Raw genomic sequence first — 19,030 nt, forward strand, 5'->3', positions numbered from 1 at the left:
GATACTTCCTGCGTGACGTCATCGCGATTAGTAAAGCTCGAGCCCATTTAATTGAATCTTACGATACTCTCGATGATGCTGAATGACGCACTGGAAGAAATAGTCTGGAGTTGAAAGGTTTTGCCGACGAAACGAGTGGAATTGCGTGCGTGGAATTTTGTGAGAAGGGTGGTCTCCGTATTCACATCTCGTCCTTATCCAACGCGACTCTTATCTGTTCATATCAATTAGGTTCTTCGGCGGCGGTCTCCCTCTGTTCATCGTTCGCCACATTCCACAAACCCTTTCATCGCCGCCTTTTTGCCCGTTTTCCGCCCGCCGACCGTACCGACCATTTGCCCTTCGACCTTCGAGCTATCGGCTCGTTTCCGAGCGATTGGTTTTTCTAAGAGAGAATATTTTCGGCGAGCCTGGCGTTCCATCTTCACGGACGCGGTCGGCACGCGACCATCCTCGCGCGATCACGTTTACGGCGTTTTCTTTTTGGCACTCTCGACGCGAATTATCTTTTCGTCTCCGATGTCCCGATGCTCGAGAAATCGTGAAGTATGAGGCTCGACAGGTTTTTTATAGATAGTATGCGATGCAAGAATTTCACACAATAGCGCAAGATAGAGGTATGTATTTTAAAATGTCTTTAGAGAATATTAAAATTACGGAATAATTGATATTGTTCCGACAATGAAGAATATATATATATATATATATATATATATATATATATATATATATATATATATATATATATATATATATACTTATATATATGTATATGGATGTTTTGGATTTATTTTAGAATGGTACAAATTAGAACGATTTCATTAGTTAAAAATTACTTCAGTAATTAAAACGAAAACTGTTCGTCAGAGATACAATTCTATTTTTCTATATTTCTTTATGTGTCGAGAGATTCTATTATTATATGTATATTTAATCCCAATGCCCTCATTTCTGTTATAAAGCAGAGAGAGAAAATATTGCTCTAACAAGATAAAGAGTAATCAAACTCTATAAATAAATGATCTGAAATCGCGATATCTCTCTGGCAATTTTTAAATTCTCTTCCGCGTTTCCCTCGCGAATAATCATCACGAATACGCCGTCTCCATTCCAATTGGGGACACAAGTCGCCGATGATAGTCCCCACGCACGACGCGCCCGTTCGTCGCAAAGTTTGGACGGTATCGGGTGATGAATTATAGCCGCGACTAGTCCGGATTATTCTATTACAGCTGCGCCATAAGACGGTCGAGGCATTGTAACGCGACGTAACGTGGATTTTAAACGGCACGTTTGCTTCGCGAACACGTGCGACTACGTCGACTTGGCACACAATCTCCTTGCAATTCGGGGATGCTGCATCCACCAGACCACCCGCGCCTGCATCGTGAAATATTGGTTGGTGAACTTCGCCGGTGGGTCGCGTGACTGGCAAAGAGAAAGAACGGGTGGTCGAAAAAAGAGGGAGGAAGAGGGCGAAAGTTTCGTATGCGTGTCGAAAATTTGAATAAACAGATCGTACGTGTCTGGTTTAAAAACGGTCTCGTTTCGCGAAAGAGAAGGAAGGGACAGACATTCTATGCAGCTTAGTAAAATTCTCGCAAACATCTGTGTCACACCTCTAATCTCCGTTTTTCGATATCGACAATCTCGCAAATTTTCCGTCACGGACAATGCAGTTATATTGCGTACACGACAACGATCATACTTCGTAAAAGGGGAAATATTTTTTTCGATGGAAATAGAAATGATTCTTTATCGGTTAAAATTTGATGCGGCAATTTCCCCCCAAAAAATCTATTTAAATACAATTTTTCCCTGAAATTAACTAAAAACTAAATTACATAATCAAAGTTATGTAGTTCTTGAAAGTTTAAAAAAAAAACAAATTATTTCTATCTAATATAAAGATTGCATTTTTCATCGAAAATGGGATCAAAATACGCGTTACAAGAGTGAACAGTCAAGCGCAACAAGTAACCGGAAGATACGTTATCGTAAAATCGTGCTACAGTGTGGAAAAAACTGAAACATATTTATCGTTCTTTTCGAAACGCTTTTTTGATTTATACGACGTATGTACATCAAACGCGCGCACGGAGCACGAAATTTTCCTCTGCGCGCGTTTTACAAAGATTTACTCTGCGTGCTCCGACAAACGATAAGTTCTTCTACATCGTTTCTCAGACATGACAATGACGAATAATACGCGAAAATCGCGGCCCGCAAGATATTAAGCACAAGAAATGATAGCCGTCCATTATACCTCGCGAAATATCGCGAATGCATTTTTGTTCTTAAAAAACGCGAAACGACATAATATCAAATTTATTGAAAAATCTAATTAAATCTTTTTTACTTATGTCTTTATATTTTATTACGTTTCTCTCTCTTATTTTGTTTTTTTTATCTAGATTCTTTCGATGTAACACAGCTTTGTCTTATAGATAATACATAGATATCCAGCAAAGATCTTTTTGTACACATAAACGCAGTTGTTGCCTTCCTCTCTCTCTCTCTCTCTCTCTCTCTCTTTCCTCAGTTCTCGCGCAATAAATTCTTATGCCACGCGTCTGCGGTCGTAAAATTTTGTGTACGTTTTACTGCGTCGATATACCACGGTACGGAACGTGGTTCTAGGTAACTGAGAGGGATCAACAATTGAAGAGGAAAACAACAAGTTATTACGCTACGCAGCTCATGTACTTTTGCGAATAGCGCGATATAATACGTGATACTTTTAAAAACTCTTTAGATAAAACTTTTTGAAAAAAAAAGTATTTTAGTAAAATTTTCATTATTTTCGACGAAATTCAAGTTCTTAGACAATATCAACTTTAGAATCAGCCAATTATCGAAGATAGCTTTATTTGCTGTCAGATAAATATTGGAGAAAGGCTATATTCTATAGGAAATCGAGAACTCTATTTCTCTTGTGAAAAGCGTAGTCTTATTGCGATTCTCATTACACATTTATCGTCGAACGTGGTTATCCATTTCACACCGGACGTTTACATTGAATAAATAACAAGAACCATCGAAATTAGACGGCCACGTATCGATGAAAATATACGAGTCGGAATGACGTAATTAGAACAATATTTATATTTGTGATCCAAGTTTTCAAATACAATTCTTTTTCTTTTTTTATTTCTGTGATTTAACATGTTTCTAAATATATATATATATATATATATTTTATAAATATTTATAAATAACTATTTCATAAATAATTATATACATATTTATTTATTTATTTATTTGTATATAATTGAAATAAATATTTCATGTACATTTTGCATAACACTAGAATAAATAATATTATTATTAGAAGAAATATATTATTTTATTCTAAAATTATTTTTTATTTTTCTTTTTATTTATAATTTTTATATACAAATAGTATCTCTATTAAAATATAATAAATTAAAAATTTATATAAAATTGTATCTTAGGATATATATCTGTAAAATGAAATTTTTACGTGATTTAAAACTGATCCACAGTCCGCCATACACGCTATCCTGTCGCCCGAGAGTTAAAGCCACGAGTTTATCTACAATCTCTAGCTGTATCAATAATTGTATACAAATCTGTACATAAATTAGTTGTTTTAAAATAAAATCTTTGTGTCACTTACCGACATTGATACGCAACAGCGGAGTTGTCGATATAATAGAATAAGTTGTCTATAACATACAAATAAAAAATTCAAATTATAACAGAGCTTAAAATAATATTCAAGAAATTATTAATAAAATAATAATTAATAATTATTATATAAATAATAACATTTTTAAAATCATTTTTATTCAAGAAATTGTACTCACCGAATTTTATATTTGATGTGTACAATAATAAGATATATAAATATATACTACTAGAGATATATAAATATGGAACATATAAATATATAATAATTTTATAAATTCCGAAAAAACTACTTTTTAAATAAAGACTTTTAAGATTTATATAAAAGTCTTTCTCTCTGAGTCTCTCTTTAACTGTTTAAATTATTCGAATAATAAACCAAATTAATTCGGGTATACAATTTATATATAATAATTAATACATATAAATAAAAAATAATATTTACCCTAGGGTTGCTCCGCCGATGCAGGATGCCTTTCCTAGACCTCCTCCTCCTCTCAGGTTGTCAAAGTCGCTACGTTGACCTGTAACATACAAATAGAAAATCCAAATTATAGCAACGTCACAAATTATTAATGTTTCAAAAGTTATTATGGTGCGCATTAAACTTTATATTCGATGCACATCCATTTATCATAAATATTTAACAATCTACATTTACAAATAAACTCGAGCTCCCTTACCGAGCGAAAATCGGACCTCAGTCATCCAGCAGACATTTAGAATAACTCGATGCGCGACACGTATTTCAACGCGTCACATATCACGTAGTATACTGATAACACTTGTATAGATTTGTCAGTGTGTGACGCGCGAGGAGAAAAAGCACATACTTTCCTTTCTTCTCGAGGTCACGGCGTTACGTAGTAAGAGGTGGAAGGGATATTAGCGCGTCATCAGTCGTAGCGCCCATTCATTCCCACTCCGGCAGGCGTAGCGATAACACGTACATACACATACTTCTATTCCGGCGCGTGCGTCGCGGCTCGCGTCTGTCACCTTGAAGTCGAGCGTGCCGTACACAATGACACACTCTCTTTTTCGTTACGATGATATTATACATACGTATATTATACCACGCGATAAATCTTAACGTTAAAATACGTAGCAGCGATGCCGAAATCGTAAAATATGGCATTCGGCCTTGACATATAGCGCGTTACATTCGTCTCGCGGTCGCGTGTTCGCGTCTCATATTTTCGCGTTTTCGCGATTACCTTATTGCGGCCTAGGAAAGGCTTCTTGCATTGCAATCCGTCATCAAGCCTGACTGCTACGTAACGCGGTGACCTCGAGAAGAAATGAAAGTATGTCTTCTTTCTCCTCGCGCCAAAACAATGACAAATCTATACAAGTATTATCATTATACTACGTGATATTTGACGCGTTGAAATACGTACATCGAGTGATTCTAAACGTCGGCTGGATGACTTAAGTCCGATTTTCGCTCGGTAAGAGAGCTCGATTCTTTATTTGATAAATTTAGATTGTTAGATATTTATGATGTGCATCGAGTATAAAATTTAATGCGCACAATAATAATTTTTGAAATATTAATAATTTGTGACGTTGCTACAATTTGGATTTTCTATTTGTATGTGACAGGTCAATGTAGCGATTTTGACAATCTGAGAGGAGGAGGAGGTCTAGGAAAGGCATCCTGCATCGGCGGAGCAACCCTACGGTAAATATTATTTTTTATTTAAATATATTAATTTTATACATAAATTACGTACACGAATTATTTCGGTTTTATTATTTAAATGAGTAAAAAAAAAAAAAAGACTCAGAACGAAAGACTTTTATATAAATTTTATAATGCTTCTATTTAAAAAGTAGTTTTTTTAGAATTTATAAAATTAGTCTATATTTATATATATGTTTATTATTGTACGCATAGAATATAAAATTCGGTACAATAATAATTTCTTGATCGTTAATTATTTTAAACTTTGCTATAGTGTAGATTTTATATTTGTATGTTATAGATAACGCAGCTTTGATTATACATCAACTCTGCTGTTGCGCATCAGTGTCGGTGAGTGATAAAAAGTTTTTATTTTAAAGCAACGGATTTATATATAGATTTGTAGATGGAGATATAGATAAATCTGTGGCTTTAACCCTCGGATGACGGGATAGCCGCTGGCGACTCTGGATCAATTTTAAATCATAGAAAAATTTTGTTTTGCGCCTACATATCCGGAGATACAATTTTATATTTATTATATTTTTAAACTTTTTTAATTGTCTGCGGCTATTAGAGAGGCTATTAATTAATAATACTTTGCGTTATGATACGCCCAATATAATGCGCGTTGCTGACAAAAGTAGAGTTGCATTCTATAACACTAAGCAATCTCGAAGAATAATCAGCGGGACGTTCTTTGTCCCTCATAGTAACAAATTCTAATTGTTGCCCTCATAACGACTGACCAGTCAATGTGAAATTTAAACGAATTAATTAATAATACGATGCAAACCATTTTCTGTATTTCGTGTTCTTAGGATTTTAGTTCAGTAGCTCTGCCTTTAGCGCGACCATTTTCCCTGGGTATGTTATAATATCAATAAATATCACGTGATAAAATTCCGTCGCTCATCAATGTTGGATAGCCAGCGTGCAGATTTAACGCGAGAGATAGAGGGTTAATTAACGCTCTAATTGGCAGGCCACCTGCCAATGGTTCTGCTGTTAAAAATATTAAGATGATTAAAAAAATGTTTTAAAAATTTTCTAAAATATATCATAGGAAAATTAAAAAACGAGTTTTTACGCATTTCTCAGATGATTTGCCATATGTACGAAAAATGATATTATGTTTGTAATAAACAAAATGTTGTTTCGTGAATAATTGATATTTAGCTACAGTGATAAAAAACATACATACATATAATTATTGAATATAATACTTACATATATTTAAACATGCATATAACTTTGTTTAAAATAACTTGATTATAACAAATATTAAATTGACGCCAGGAAATAATTATAATTATTGTTGTAAGATACGCCGTCGACAAAATTGAATAACTCCGCTAAGAATAAGATTCAATTTAATTCTAGATGAAGAAAAAATCTAATTCGCAACTCTTTATCATTTTTTTCATCCGCCTTGGCATTACCGATGCAGCGACGTGCTAGTTTCCGTCGACGAAACAAATGCGCGTCAATTTATGATTCAATTTTCGATCCCAAACGCCCCACTTACTCCCATCGGATTTTGCTAGAACGCAGAGTGAAAGAGAATTTGACAAATCTATTAAAAATTATAAGAAGACATTTCTTTTCTCGTATTTTAATTTTATTTTGTCTCGCTGAAAATATCGATAATATTGAAAATAGTATAAATAACATACGATTTATATAAGTGTTTAAAAAAAAATTAGACGTCTTTTTTTTTTTAATTCGAGTACATTAAAATTCTTTTTTAAAATGTCAATGAAAATATTCTTTATAATTAATAATCTTCCAATATTAAAAAATGTTTATATATATACATAAATCAGTGTTGTTCTATTTAAAATTATAATATATATTTATATCCTTTGATTGTTTGTAATTTAATTTAATAAAATTGTCTGTGAATTTCTATAAAATACAGTTGATTCTTTCAGGTAATAAATATTCTTCGAATATATGATATTTCATCCTTAAATGTAGATGGAAAAATGATACAACAAAATGTTATCGTTGTTTGTTTCTACGATTTAATTTTTTTTTTTACAAGAGTACATCGATATTTGAATCTCTACTAGAATCGTTTTGAAAATCATGCGGATCCATCTCGACTCGCTCTGCCCGTCTGCACCTATCGCGTCTTTCTTCCCTCACTGTCTGCCTCTACGATCCTGTTTCCCTTGCTCGACTTGTTCTTCGTGTGACGATGGAATTAAGCCATTCGTTTCATTTCCGAAGCAATCCGACTGGTAGCGAGAAAATCTTCGCCTTACCAGGGATGAGAAAATTGCGTTTGCTCTAATTACATTAAAAATTCCTAAATTTTAATTAAGAATTTATCTTCGCGAGTTGCTCTCTAGATGCAAAAATCTAATACCATCGATATAAATGATATTTGTGTATAGCACATAGAATCCGATTATTTTGCGTGGAAAAAGCACAATTTTGTGATATGCTCTTAAAAATTCTCGATGAAAGTATGACATTTTTTTAAAAGCAACGTCTTTCCATTCATTTCCGATTTAATGCGTTTGTCACGATATCTTTGCCACTTGATTACATTTCAACGATGCATTTCAATCGAATCGCTGGTCTCGCTAGTCCTTGATTTAATCGCGTTGCATCGCGAATTTTGTTCCGTTGGATATAAATTAAATCGTAAACCGTCGAATTGATTTCCGGATGTTCGACGCGACACACGCACCGAAACTATTAGCACCCCGCGGCGACACGGGAATTACATTTTAATTCGTTCAACGCACACATAACACGCGTGTTGCGTAACGATCGACACGGCTAATAAAGTTCAATTCTGTCACGAGATCTCAATGTTTCTTTCTCTCTCACTTACGGGTTCTAGACCGTCAAAATGCACAAGTACCGCGCGCAGGAAAAAGATAGCACAATCAACTGCTCGGGTCAAGAAAATGAAAAGCATATTTATTTAACATACTTTTTCTTCATTAAAACTATACTACTCTATCAAACGTTTATTTTCTAAGTTTCCTGATAAAAATGAAAATTTTTATACAAGTTACACACTGTAATCTAATCAACTTGTTCCACACAGAACAATTATTATTTAGATTAATTGTATTTTAAATAACATCTCGATCAAAATCTCAAAATTATGCCCATCTACCCAAGCAGAAACACTGTACAATAATTCTTCATTAAGTTGCTCAACGATCCAACCAGTTTTCGATTGGCGTACATCAACGGTTCCTTGCCATATTTCATTCTCCACATCCACGATCCGAATCCGCAGAAAGATCGGAGGAGAGAACGAAGGAGACTGTTCGCCCTCGACTTCTCGATCGAGCACATTCGTCCTGCGGCTCCAGGCCGACAGGATACAGATTGACGACGATGAAGGGAAGAAGAAACATGGACGGAATGTACCGGAGCCAATTAGCTGAGCGTGCGGGCAAGGGGCGGCGGGGCATCGCATTTGTTCTCGTTACCGAGGATATTAAGTAATAAGAAAGAATAAGGATCCCGACTCTGGATATTGCCGTGTGCGATACGTGACTCGACCCAACTGTGGCGAGTCGATCTGATGAACGGCCGCCGCTGCTAAACGAGAAATAATTGCCGCGGGAAAACTCTCGCGCCGGAATCCCCGGGAGAATTCGCGTCACGCGACGACGACGACTTTGGCTTTGGCGAATAGTCGTTTAGAGACTTTTTCAAGTCGTGTAACACATGTCGGGAAAAGAAAACTTTGCCGAACGTTGTCGCACGTCCAATTTTTATTTCAGTATCTTTTTAACAAGTTTTCAAATAGTTTAGGTCATGTATAGAAATGTTTTTTTTTTAAATTACTCCCAAAATAACACATGCACATTTCTAAATTTGAAAAGTCAAAATTTAATTCGAGTGTCAATATGTAAATGCATTCAAGTTTCGTAGTAATGTCATTTAATAATTTTTATCATTTCCTCTTGCGTTTGGAATTTAAAAGCTACTATTGCAATCATCGATTGATATTAAATACAATATTTCTATATTTTTAATAAAGATATGGTTATAATTTTGATAGAAGAGTATATATTATATTACTTCAAAATATAATTTAATATAAAAGACAGCCCGAATCGAAATTTTCCTTTTATTTTCAATCTCAATTTTCTCATGTTTACAGACTCTAGAAGATTTCGACAGGTTTAATTTACATAGGAATTAAACTTCTACTTTGTACTTCAAATGGAATAGTAAACAAACAGTTTTCTACTCAGAGAAAGAGGAGATTTTTAGCACAATTATAGATTAAATATAATTATGGATTAAATAATTTCAAAAGAGAATGATCAAACTGTTTATCAAAATATCGAATTAGATGTTAGATTGAAAATTGAAATGAAAAGCAGGAGAACAATTTCGATTCGAAAGATACGCAAGAAGACAATATTAGTTTACAACCGACTTAATACATCTACAAGCTTAATTTTCATAGGTATTACGTTGGTTTCCGCTGTAATACCTGCTTCATGCGTCTATTGCCTCCAGCGTTCCGTAAATAGTGGCTGCAGAAAATGACGGAATTAATTTCGCGCAGTTTGGTAGAGCGCTCAAACTTGAGGCAAAAGGCGGCAGGCGGAATTCTATCGTTATTGCGCGACTACATTCGATGCTGCCAGATCTAAAGCCTCACACATCCGCGTGTGTATTTAATAAACAATAAAACCATGCAAAGGAGGTGGAGGAAAGTAAACGCAATTGTCAGCGCAAGTACGAGTGATACTGCAAAGCGGCCGCGGCTCGTTTCGCGAAAATGAGAACCGAGAAGTAAAGGAGAAGCTTGGTGGACTGGCCAGCCGTTCTTGGTTGCGGTCTGTCAGACTGGTTCGTACGTAGGTACGCACAATGTTGCGAGCGAGGATCTATCTAGGATAACCGCATTATTCCGCGAGAGATACGATTAAACGGATTTGCATTAGGTCCGATACGTTGCGCTCGTCATAAGTAGATTATACACGGTAGCTCGGATTTTAGCAGGCCTGTATCCCGCACTGACGTGGGTGCAACTACCTATGTGTATACATGTGTGTGTTTGCGTATGCATGTATGTGTATGTCGGAAAGCAGCTGTGCGTTTTCTTGCTTGAACCCTCTTCCTTTCTCTCTCTCTCTCTCTCTCTCTCTCTCTTTCTCTCTTTCTTTCTCTCCCTTTTTCTTCTTCCAAGGTTTTTCTTCACCGAGAGTTTACTTCGTTAGACATCCTCGATATCGCGATCCTTTTATTCTCGACGACAAGATTATCCCGAGAAGAGCGCACCGGATGTCTCGCGATAACTCGCCTCCGGGCGATCCTCTTCGCGTATCGTCGATATCAGCGGGTTCCTTCTTAAACTTCGTTGCGCAAAGAATCGCTTCTCTCTCCCATGAGAATTAGTTGAAAATTACTTTTGTAAAAGCAAAGGAAATTAATAGAATATCTTTTACAAACTTGAGAATCAATTAAGTATTGTTTCAATCCTGATGAAAAATATAGAAGTTTTGTTGGCATTTTATCTGCGTTCATGTAAAATAACAATACAAGAAATATCAATCTCTAATCTAAAAATAACATATCAATTCATAACAATGACGGAGTTGGTTAAACCTATTAATTTCAATTTGTATTTTATTGCGAGTAAAATAAAAATAAAATAATATTTAATAAATAATAAAAATAAAATAATATTTGTGTCGCCAGGATTATATACTTTTCTTAAACCTAGTTTTATATCTACCGAGGGAAAACTAATGTACAAGGTGCGTTATTAATTAAATATTATTATTATTATAGCACTTCCCCTGAGCTTTCATCATGTGATGGCATTCTCATTAAATTATAATAATATACTCTATATAGGAATAATAGGTCATGTGCACTCAAGTTACATCAATGTTATAATCATTATAAATTAAAAGCATTATGCAAAGAGTTGTAAAAAATTTTGTTAAAACTTTGATGTCATATAATATATAAAATAATTATTTTTACGATCATACTATTAGAAATATCTGATTAAATATCCACTGAGTAAATTAACGCTTTATTTCGGTGAAAAGAATTCCAGCTTTCCGATTGGTGCGCGTTCCGTTCCAATTACGTCTGCAGCTTTCCGCGGATGTCAATTTAAATTGTCAACGACACTTTTATCTTGCACGCAAAGTACGAGCTTATGACGTCAAGTACGATTCGACATACAACACCAAGATCGATAGCGACCTATCTTCCCAATGTTTAACCTACGCAAACTTTCTTTCGATTACGATGGACCCTTCAACCTTATCCTCTTTTACCAGTCTTCAACCAACAACACGTCTCGATTTCCGAAAGTTTTTTCCGACGACGTCTTTCTGGTTAATGTTTAATCAACCAACTGTCCACCGTGATTGGGAAACAGACAGCTCGGAGATGGAATACGAGGCGATAAATAATGACAGAGATGTCGAAATAGTCATGAAAGGGGATCTGGAAGAATATACTAAAAATACGGTTTTTTTTGTGGATTCGAAAGATATTTCGCCAAGTTCGAAAATATATAATACATAACGAATTTTTATTACGTACAATTCTTTCCGCTCTCACTGTCAATATAGTGTCAATCTTATTCTATTCAATAGCACGAAGAATAAAACGATAAAAAAGTTGGATATTATATTTGAAAAAAAAATTATTGCAAGTAGTTTTTTCTTCAAAGATTCAATTTTTTTAAAATATTTATTCATTGGAATAAATCTTGAAAAATACTTTTTTACGATTATTTTCCATACTTTCTGGGTCTCGTTTAAGACGCAATAATTTTGTTATGATACGGTTCTCTTTTATACTTTTATGTGTTTCAATTGTGTGTCCCTAATTTCGTTAAAAAATATTTTAACTCTCGGTTCCTTGGCTTCTCTTTGCTAACGGTTCTGTGCACTGCAGGAGATAATAAACAGCTTACAGCTCCATTCTTAGAGATGGTACGATGATGATGTTATAAAATATGTATCGTTCTTTTGCTGCGGCAGTTAGTGCTACTCCGCTTACTATTTTCCTACTGTTTCGTGCAGTCGACACTGTGTTTTTCAGTTATGTCGCATCGTACTTGATCTAGTTCCACAAAAGTAGAAGGAAAAAATGCGCTTTGCATTGTTAATTAGACTATACGATAGTAAAGTTAAGCTGGTTTTTAAAAGAGGATTTTATATTTTATTTAGAGAGAAAATGATAACCAGGCTAGCTTGATAATAGCATATTTAATTTTATTTATTAATTATTATTGACATTTATTTATTAATAATTTAATAATAAAAACTAACAAGCTTTTAATTCAAAAATAAATTCATCAATAAAAGGAGGTTTTAAGAGCCGAACTGCGCAAGCTGCGAAGGCGTAAATAAAAACAATATTTAAAGAAAATGAATTCAAATTTATTCAGACGTTTCGGTTCTTCTTCGGTTCTTCTTCCATTCTCAGTGATAGAAAAATAATAAATAAGCAGTATGGTCACTTACAATTGCTTGATTACATTCGATATAATGAGTCACCTCTCTCTAGCGGCCTCCCACTACACAGTTTAAAATATAGAAGTGCATACTCAAATGCACTCTTAAATGCAACGCCATAATGACGAGATTAAAAAATACAAAGAAGCTGAAAGGAGAGCCATCGCAAACACAAGTATGCGAGATAATGCGTACACAACCGAGTCAAACGCACAAGTGAAGACCACCAGGTCAGAAACTGTTTATCAAGCGTCAATAATAAAACATGACTCTTATAAAAGAGGAAAAAAGTATGGATAAAATAAAGAATAAAAATGAAAACAAGAGAAATGTTTTCCACAATCGATATGTATGCCTGATGTAAAAATTCCATATCTATCTTCTTGACGATTCAAACCGTTCTTCTGACGTTTAATAAACAACAGCCTCAACTACATATTATATATCTTTTAGAAAAGAGACTTGTGTCGGAAATTTCTTTCGATTGTTTAATTTTTCTCATCGTTTATTACTGCTTTTTATCTTTTGTATCTTATAGATTATTAAATGGAAAAGAAATCTTGTGATTGTTCTCAATGTATTCCATTATCCATTGGTGAATTACTTTTTTGCGAACATTACACAATTTAAATTTAAAAGCTGATCTTCCAAAGCACCAACGTTTAAAACTCGTTTAGCTTAAACAAATTGCTACATGCGTCTAAAAAGCTTTGTTGAAGATAAAACGATTACTTGAGGGAAATGTAGGACGATATATTCCTCTCCATTTTTGCGAATTGCTTAAATACGTAGTCTAAAGGAAAAGAAAAAGAAACGCGTTAGTGTTGTTATACATACGTTTTAATTTACGTCATTTTTTTTAATAGCGTCAAAATGAATTCTGTCCATTTAATCACGAGAATATAAATTAATAATTCCACATATAAATCATTAAATATCATGCAGATATTAATGCGTTTTGCTAAAAATAAGATCATACGTATAGTAATTAACGAGGGTAATATGAAAATTGAATATAAAGGTGTAATACAAATATTTTTTTTTTTTTTTGAGATATGACAATTTTTTTTAATAATGATTCCAATTGTATTTGGTCCAATGGTTAGTTTATAGTAAAATTACGTTATATTCAGTTTTCGAAGCAAAATATAAATTTTTTAATCAGTGACAGTGACACATTCAACGGGGATTAAAAATAGAAAAGTATTACGTGTGTGCAAATTGGCTGCGCAATTTGCTTTGCATCGCTTGTCCTATATAATAAGAGTCCCAGATGTGAGCTTATCGACTCGATGATGTCTAAATGTACGCAGTCACATTGATTACACAATAATAATCACATGTCATGTTATATTTTGTTTCGAATTTGTATGTTGATGATCACATGTTCTCACTTTTTCAATTATAGTAATTACACAGCATAAAGTAAGGAAGAAAGGGTATCGTCTAAAATAATATAATGACACGTTACATCTTATTCCTTTTTTAATAACATTTTTCAAAGTTTGTGCGAATATTTTGCAATTCTGTTTATTTATAAAAAAGAGAATAGTACTTTTTTTTCATTGTGTAAAAGGAACTATGGAATTTCTTGATTCTCGATTTCCCAATAGGGATCTCAGCGCCAATAACGTTTTTCCCAATATATTTCTGTATGAGACACATCGAAAACAATATGTTTCAATTTGTCATACTACTCTACTATCCGGCCGGATGAGCCCGCGGGATAATATTCGGGAAATTATTTGAACAAGAAATCGTGAAGTGCTCGAAAGAGTGTGTTGTTCCCGCACACAAGAACGACGGCAGTCGTCGACATCATCGACTCATCTCGGCGACGAAGCAGCAGCACTTACGAGAATTATAATTTTCCTGATTCGGCGAAAGCCTCGTGAGCTCCGAGGGAGAGCGTGCGCGCCCTTCATCCGTCAGGTTACCCACCCGGTTTATCTTATTAGGCAGACCCTTACCCTAACCAAATCACGATTTGATGGAGATGAGTCGGCGAAAACCGGAGACGCTAGTTTGCGAGCTACCAATCATTTTTTAAAGTCAGCCACCGACAAACCGCGTTTGCAAGAAATCAGGTTCTTAGATTAATCATATTAATCCGCAGAAAAGCATCAATGTTGCGAGATATTACTTTCCCAATGTCCACGACATTTAAATCTATTAGATCAAATTAATATAACATGAAAAATGTATGATTTGTTTACGTTATATATTTATATATGTATATTGGACAGAAAGAGATAGACAATGTACTCTCAATTAAAATTTCAATCAATTTAACAATCTATCTTGGAAGAAAATCTCTTCTCGCTATCTTAAGATATTACGCATCTATATCTAAGGAGTAGTTGAATCATGTACGGAGCAATTTCAAGAAATATTGCGTTAGAAGAAGCTTTCCTAAGTAAAGCGGTTTTATTGAAACGATGTTGCCATTTTTAGTGTTATATCGAAGTACTATCCTCGTGTAGTCTTTTATGGTTTCACTCATAAAATAACACACATATATATAGCCACCATGACCAGGCTCTATATCTATTATTGCGCTGTTCCATTTCAGACTGCTCTTATGCATGATGAAGCGTTTATCGATTATGTAAAAAGGCACATCAACTGTACACCGTATTGCACATGTTATGCTTCGTTAATCAGATTTATGCAATTATTTTGAAAAATAAATATAAAAGATAGTAATTTCTAAGGATATTCTATATAAAATAGACGCTCTATTTTGAAATATTACATGAGTATTTGCTTAATATATATCTCTATATTTTTAATAAAATTACAAAAAAATAGTTACTTTCAAATTAATTGTAATGATGAGTAGAAAATGACATGTAATTTTCGTAGACAGCATTAATAGTCTTTATAACATTATTTACGACAATTATTAATCTTATAGTTTAAGATTCTTTTAATGACTTTTATTATACATGTAGTATTATGTTTAATTATTTCGCACAATTCTTTCTCTTGTTTCTGTTACACTTATATATGCAAGACTAGCGCTACTCATAAAGTACTCATGTTTATCGTATAATTTTACGGTTGTTTCATCGCGCTATCATTTACGAGAAACTGCAAATGTCACGGGATAAGTCAAGAGAGAAAGAAAGAGAGAAACACGGCCCAATATTTTGAATTTTATTAAAGTCATCGGCAGCTAAGAGCGCGATATTTTAATATTTTCGCCCGTGTCGGCAAATGGTGAGTTAGGAAAGGTAGCAGTTTCAGAGAGAATAAGCTTTTTTATATATACGTAATAACATTCTATTGCAAGCAGCGTGTCAGTGGTTGTCCCTGCGTAAATATTCGTCTCTTGCATAGTGCAGGTATCCTATAAAAACTCAAGGTTTGCTAAAGAAATCATCCTTGCGAGAGAAATATATCTTATTATTAAAGCAAAAGGGATTTAGTCGAGTATCGTAAACTTTTTGTTTCTCTCGTTATTGAATTTAAATTAAAGCGAATTGCACTTTTGGTCAAACTATAATAACATAATTTACATAACGTAATTAATAATATAATTTATAATACAATAAAATTAATTAAACACATTTACGTTATATATAATTTTACATTACGTATAATATGAATTAAAAAAATCGAAAATTATATATAGGATAGCATTATTAATTTTGACTATACAATTTTTTGTGAAATTTAATGTATTTAATTTTGTAATCTTAAATTATAGCCTTAAATTTTAATATTTTATAAAAAGCTTTATAATATTTTATACAATAATAAAAATTCTATAATAGTTTTAAAAAGAGAAAGAGAGAGAGAGAGAGAGAGAGAGAGAGAAATCTTAATAGTTCTAGAAATCCTAATAGCAATCTTAACAGTCTTAACCGCCCTACTTGCCCTAGTTTTAAGCCAGAGGAAACCCGTGATTACTCGAGGTTTTTGGAGACTGTGCCCTAATTAGGATTTAATTTACGAATACATCGGTAGCGTTTTTCTATCTCCATTCATTTTTCACGTATTCGTTTATTTTTTACATATTATCGTTTATTTTACGCGTACCCGTTTATTTTTCACGTTTATTTATTTTACATATGTAGTTTATGTGTCATTGCACATGCGACAACATATGGATGTCATATGTAATATTTGTGTCTTTTGACCAATATAGTCATCTATTTATGTAGCTTAGCTAACCATTCTTCAAAGTATTCGATTTAGCTTTGATCCTAGCCGCACTCAATCTGATTACTTTTAGCCAGATATAAAGTTGCTTTGACTTTTATCAAAGATCAATGAAGCAAAAACTCTTCCGTTGGTTAATTATTTTTACCGGTGCATGAACGTAATTTTATACTTATTTATGGTCATAATACGATTATTTGTTGTACGTCGTCTTAAAATAATTTTGCTTTAATTAATGCAATGTCAAGTCAGTAATAAGAAAAGTTAATTGATTATAATTTTTATAATATAATAGTTTACTTACAATACAACATTCATAATAAAATAATATATAAAATAAAATATTAATTGAACATTTATTTATATGTTTATCACCATATTTTTATTTTATAATATTATTTACTCATTTCTTTACACATTATATGTATGATATTGTATATGATTTAATTGATCAATAACTACAGTTATAGCAGAAAATTACAAAAACAAAAATAAAAATAAAACTAAATTTAATATCACAAATAACGATCGCGTAAAATAGAATTAAAATAAAAACTAAAATTAATTTAGAAAAATTAGAAATCAACTTTTAATAATGATTTCAATATGCTTTAAAACATTTTACAAATGCAAATTAAAACATAAATTAAAGAAATATAGAAAAAAATTTAGTTCTTTATCAATTCAACATACATTCTAATCAATTATTTATTTTATTTAATAGAAGAACGCTCAAATAAATAAATAAATAAATAAAAGTTATATGGTCTATATATAAATTGTTCTAGTCTAGACAATTTAAGAAATAGAAGCTCAACCTCTTTTAGCGAGTAAAAATTGGACCTAAGTAGGTTAATCAACTTATCAAAGCGATACATGTGTGGTATGGCTGGTGGACGGTAGAAGAGAGGAGATTCATTAACGATGATTCCAAGATAATCGATCGAACTCTAATCAATTCGGGCCGAATTGTTTGTCGGAGTAGAACGTGACCTCAATCAAGCGATACTTGAACCCAAGCTCAAAACCGCGCGACATGCTCAGTCCTACACGGCTTGTGTCGCGATACATGAGACGTGAAAACGTTGCCTAGCAACGTCTCAATGAGAATCCCATTTAGTCGCCATCAGAAGTATGATTCTCGATGATAATCATGAAATCGGAATATCAGTCTAATGCGAAAACCCGACGACGTGACGAGCCATCCGCGACATTGACAACGAAAAATCGACGATGCACTAATGTGTGTTCGACACATTAAATGCGTATGCCACATGTGAGCCATTGTGCGAATCGTGGCAATGCTTAGCTAATTAATAAGATGCTTTCCCTTTACGATAAAATAAAATATTTGGCTTTCCCTTTACAATAAAATAAGATGCTTGACTTTTCTTTTACGATAAACTTTTTGGCACCAGATACTACGCTCATCAAGATATACTCGTTGGAAAAAGTTATAATTTTATAATATACAATTTGAAATTTTTATTTTATAATTATATGTGTACATATTATACATATATTTCTTTCTATTGATTAAAAAAAATGCGATGTAAAATTTATATTTAAAAAAACAAACAATTTGCTAATTAATTTGCTTTTATAATTAAAGAATAAATTATAAGAAAAATACATTGTAAAATTATATAATATAAATGTGAAATACTTGAAATAATTAATGGATTAGAAATTAATTATTAGTCATTCGATTGATTGTTATTTACGATGCGAGATTATATTCGAATATAAAAAAATGTATATGAGAATAATTTAAAAAATAATTATTACTAAATATTCATAACACAAAACGGTAACTTATATTCTTTCATTTCTTCTGTAGCTCTATTCTACGAATAAGTGGCGAATTTGTTTTAATAATTAATTGTTGTTTTAAAGTATATTTAAACATTTTAATTGTTTTTTTAAACAATTTAATTAATCATATGGAGTAAAAATTATTGATTGTTTATAAAAAAATTATCGTAGAAAAGGGCATACAAAGCGGCTCAATTAATGTTATCAAAAGCTGTCCAATACCAATTTGGTT

General features: G+C 32.9%; 1 long non-coding RNA gene across 1 annotated transcript in view; it reads left to right on the forward strand.

The window, feature by feature from the left end:
• The first annotated feature begins 4,972 nt into the window (after positions 1-4,972).
• The window catches only part of LOC140671827 (uncharacterized), a 28,128-nt gene continuing 14,070 nt past the window's right edge, over positions 4,973-19,030 (forward strand). Inside the window, exons 1-3 of the long non-coding RNA XR_012047796.1 lie at positions 4,973-5,102; positions 5,257-5,335; positions 5,640-5,689. This is a non-coding gene — a long non-coding RNA (uncharacterized lncRNA). The remainder of the gene's footprint in view (positions 5,103-5,256; positions 5,336-5,639; positions 5,690-19,030) is intronic.

This window comes from Anoplolepis gracilipes, chromosome 12, assembly GCF_047496725.1.
Source record: "Anoplolepis gracilipes chromosome 12, ASM4749672v1, whole genome shotgun sequence".
Taxonomy (NCBI): Eukaryota; Metazoa; Arthropoda; class Insecta; order Hymenoptera; family Formicidae; genus Anoplolepis; species Anoplolepis gracilipes.